The sequence below is a fragment of the Oncorhynchus keta genome, unplaced genomic scaffold, assembly GCF_023373465.1.
Source record: "Oncorhynchus keta strain PuntledgeMale-10-30-2019 unplaced genomic scaffold, Oket_V2 Un_contig_23780_pilon_pilon, whole genome shotgun sequence".
NCBI classification, from domain to species: domain Eukaryota; kingdom Metazoa; phylum Chordata; class Actinopteri; order Salmoniformes; family Salmonidae; genus Oncorhynchus; species Oncorhynchus keta.
The window spans coordinates 13,136-17,645 of NW_026283571.1; the positions used below are offsets into that span (position 1 = coordinate 13,136).

Here is a 4,510-nt window from a genome sequence, read left to right on the forward strand (position 1 = left end):
TGTCATGAATTCAGGGCTTGTGAAATTATACTTAGGAAAAATATAAGCCTTCCACAAATTTGAGACCCACTAATAATTGTATAATTTTATAAAAATACAGGGATGCAGTAGAGGAGAGGAGAGGAGTAGGGAGGGTAACAGCAGGGCGTCCCCTGAACGGTAACGGAGAGGTAACGTTAGGTGGGACGGTTACAGCAGGGCGCTCCTGAACGGTAACGTTAGGTGAGGAGGTTACAGCAGGGCGTCCCCTGAACGGTAACGTTAGGTGAGGAGGTTACAGCAGGGCGTCCCCTGAACGGTAACGGAGGTAACGTTAGGTGAGACGGTTACAGCAGGGCGTCCCCTGAACGGTAACGTTAGGTGAGGAGGTTACAGCAGGGCGTCCCTGAGCGGTAACGTTAGGTGAGGAGGTTACAGCAGGCGTCCCTGAACGGTAACGTTAGGTGAGGTTACAGCAGGGCGTCCCTGAGTAACGTTAGGTGAGGAGGTTACACAGGGCGTCCCCTGAGCCGGTAACGTTAGGTGAGACGGTTACAGCAGGGCGTCCCCTGAGCGATAACGTTAGGTGAGGAGGTTACAGCAGGCGTCCCAAACGGTAACGTTAGGTGAGGTTACAGCAGGGCGTCCCTGAGCAGTAGCGTTAGGTGAGGAGGTTACAGCAGGGTGTCCCAGAACGGTAACGTTAGGTGAGGTTACAGCAGGGCGTCCCTGAACGGTAACGTTAGGTGAGGAGGTTACAGCAGGGCGTCCCCCTGAGCGGTAACGTTAGGTGAGAGGTTACAGCAGGGCGTCCCCTGAACGGTAACGTTAGGTGAGGGAGGTTACAGCAGTGTCCCCTGAACGGTAACGTTAGGTGAGGAGGTTACAGCAGGCGTCCCTGAGCGGTGGCGTTGGGTGAGGAGGGTTACGGCAGGGCGTCCCTGAACGGTAACGTTAGGTGAGGAGGTTACAGCAGGGCGTCCCTGGCGACAGTAACGTTAGGTGGGAGACGGTTACAGCAGGCGTCCCCTGACGATAACGTTAGGTGAGGAGGTTACAGCAGGGCGTCCCTGAAGCAGTAACGTTAGGTGAGGAGGTTACAGCAGGGCGTCCCGTTAGGTGAGGAGGTTGCAGCAGGCGTTGAGGTGGATTGGGTGGAGGAGTTTGAGGCGTCCCAGCGTTAGGTGAGGAGGTTCAGGGCCCTGAACGGTCGTTAGGTGAGGAGGTTACAGCAGGCGTCCCCTGAACGGTAACGTTAGGTGAGGAGGTTACAGCAGGCGTCGGTAACGTTAGGTGGGGAGGGACACGGTAACGTTAGGTGAGGAGGTTACAGCAGGGTGTCCCCTGAGCGGTAACGTTAGGTGAGAGAGGTTACAGCAGGGCGTCCTGAACGGTAGCGTTAGGTGAGGAGGTTACAGCAGGGTGTCCCCTGAACGGTAACGTTAGGTAGAGCGGTTACAGCAGAGGCGTCCCCAGGGCATTAGGTGAGGAGGTTGCAGCAGGGCGTCCTGAACGGTAGCGTTAGGTGAGGTTACAGCAGGGGCGTCCCTGACGGTAACGTTAGGTGAGACGGTTACAGCAGGCGTCCTGAGCGGTAACGTTAGGTGAGAGGTTACAGCAGGGCGTCCCCTGAACGTGTAACGTTAGGTGAGGTTACAGCAGGGCGTCCCCTGAACGGTAACGTTAGGTGAGGAGGTTACAGCAGAGGTGTCCCCTGAACGGTAACGTTAGGTGAGAGGTTACGGCAGGCGTCCCCCTGAAAGACGATAACGTTAGGTGAGGAGGTTACAGCAGGGTGTCCCCTGAACGGTAACGTTAGGTGAGGAGGTTACAGCAGGGAATGTCCCTGAACGGTAACGGAGGTAACGTTAGGTGAGGTTACAGCAGGCGTCCCCTGAGCGGTAGCGGAGAGGTGAGAGGTTGCAGCAGGGGCGTCCCCTGAGCGGTAACGTTAGGTGAGGAGGTTACAGCAGGGCGTCCCTGAACGGTAACGTTAGGTGAGGAGGTTACAGGGGCGTCCCCTGAGCGGTAGCGTTGGTGAGGCGGTTACAGCAGGGCGTCCTGAGCCGGCCGCGGAGGTGAGGAAAGGTACAGCAGGCGTCCCCTGAACGGTAGCGTTAGGTGAGGAGGTTACAGCAGGGGGCTAAGTCCCCTGAGCAGTAGCGTTAGGTGAGGTTACAGCAGGGTGTCCCCTGAACGGTAGCACGTTAGGTGAGGGAGGTTACAGCAGGCGTCCCCTGGACGGTAACGTTAGGTGAGGAGGTTACAGCAGAGGCGTCCCTGAGCCGGTACGCGTTAGGTGAGGAGGTTACAGCAGGCGTCCCCTGAACGGTACGCGTTAGGTGAGGAGGTTACAGCAGGGCGTCCCTGAACGGCAACGTTAGGTGAGAGGTTACAGCAGGGCGTCCCTGAACGGTAACGTTAGGTGAGGGAGGTTACAGCAGGGCGTCCCTGAACGGTAGCGTTAGGTGAGGAGGTTACAGCAGGGAAATCCCCTGAGCCGGTAACGGTTAGGTGAGGTGATTACAGCAGGGCGTCCCTGAACGGTAACGTTAGGTGAGGAGGTTACAGCAGGGCGTCCTGAACGGTGGCGTTAGGTGAGGAGGTTGCAGCAGGGCGTCCCCTGAACGGTAGCGTTAGGTGAGGAGAGGTTACAGCAGGGCGTCCTGAGCGAACGTTGGGTGGGGAGGTTGCAACAGGGCGTCCCTGAACGGTAACGTTAGGTGAGGGAGGTTACAGCAGGGCGTCCCTGGGCCCGGTAACGTTAGGTGAGGAGGTTACGGCAGGGCGTCCCCTGAACTGCAGCGTTAGGTGAGGAGGTTACGGCAGTACGTCCCCTGAACGGTAACGTTAGGTGAGAGGTTACAGCAGGCGTCCCCTGAACGGTAACGTTAGGTGAGGTTACAGCAGGGCGTCCCCCTGAGCGGTAGAGCGTTAGGTGAGAGGTTACAGCAGGCGTCCCCTGAGCGGTAGCGTTAGGTGAGGAGGTTACAGCAGGGCGTCCCCTGAACGGTAACGTTAGGTGAGGAGGAGCAGGCGTCCCCTGAACGGTAGCGTTAGGTGAGGAGGTTACAGCCGTCCTGAACGGTAACGTTAGGTGAGGAGGTTACAGCAGGGCGTCCCTGAACGGTAACGTTAGGTGAGGGAGGTTACAGAGGGCGTCCCTGAACGGCAACGTTAGGTGAGGAGGTTACAGCAGGGCGTCCCTGAACGGTAACGTTAGGTGAGGAGGTTAGCAGGGGTGTCCCTGAACGGTAACGTTAGGTGAGACGGTTACAGCAGAGCGTCCCTGAACATTGCGTTAGGTGAGACGGTTACAGCAGGGCGTCCCTGAACGGTAACGTTAGGTGAGGAGGTTACAGCAGGGCGTCCTGAGCGGTAGCGTTAGGTGAGGCGGTTACAGCAGGGCGTCCCGAACGGTAGCGTTAGGTGAGGCGGTTACAGCAGGCGTCCCCAGAACGGTAGCCGGAGAGCAAGCGTTAGGTGAGGCGGTTACAGCAGGGCGTCCCCTGAACGGTAACGTTAGGTGAGACGGTTACAGCAGGCGTCCCCTGAACGGTAACGTTAGGTGAGACGGTTACAGCAGGCGTCCCTGAACGGTAACGTTAGGTGAGGAGGTTACAGCAGGGCGTCCCCTGAACGGTAACGTTAGGTGAGGAGGTTACAGCAGGGGCGTCCCTGAACGGTAACGTTAGGTGAGGAGGTTACAGCAGGGCGTCCCTGAACGGTAACGTTAGGTGAGACGGTTACAGCAGGGCTGTCCCCTGAAGCGGTAACGTTAGGTGAGGAGGTTACAGCAGGGCTACCCCCAACTGTAATGCAGAGAGGGGCAGCAGGGCGCCCCCTGAAACGAGCAACGCTAGGTAGGAGGTTACAGCAGGGCGTCCCCTGAACGGTAACGTTAGGTGAGGAGGTTACAGCAGGGCGTCCCCTGAACGGTAACGTTAGGTGAGGAGGTTACAGCAGGGCGTCCCTGAACGGTAACGTTAGGTGAGGAGGTTACAGCAGGGCGTCCCCTGAACGGTAACGTTAGGTGAGGAGGTTACAGCAGGGCGTCCCCTGAACGGTAACGTTAGGTGAGGAGGTTACAGCAGGCGTCCCTGAACGGCAACGTTAGGTGAGGAGGTTACAGCAGGCGGTCCCTGAACGGTAACGTTAGGTGAGAGGTTACGGCAGGGCGTCCCCTGAAGCGGTAGCGTTAGGTGAGGAGGTTACAGCAGGGCGTCCCCTAACGGTAACGTTAGGTGAGGGACGGTTACAGCAGGCGTCACCTGAACGGTAGCGTTAGGTAGGAGGATTACAGCAGAGGCGTCCCTGAAACGAGTGACGTTAGGCGAGGACGGTTACAGCCAGAGGGCGTCCCCTGAGCAGTAGACGTTGGAGTGAGGAGGATTACAGCAGGCGTCCTGAACGGTAACGTTAGGTGAGGAGGTTACAGCAGGCGTCCTGAACGGTAACGTTAGGTGAGGTTACAGCAGGGCGTCCCCTGAGCAGATGGCATTAGGTGAGAGGTTACAGAACAACTCGTGGC

At 58.0% G+C, this 4,510-nt stretch overlaps 1 long non-coding RNA gene across 1 annotated transcript; it reads left to right on the forward strand.

Annotated features, from left to right (window-relative positions):
• Positions 1-232: 232 nt before the first annotated feature.
• On the forward strand, positions 233-4,073 carry LOC127921835 (uncharacterized). The gene is made up of 3 exons (XR_008109723.1): positions 233-273; positions 3,850-3,927; positions 3,970-4,073. It is a non-coding gene; the product is annotated as an uncharacterized LOC127921835 (long non-coding RNA).
• The last annotated feature ends 437 nt before the right edge of the window (positions 4,074-4,510 follow it).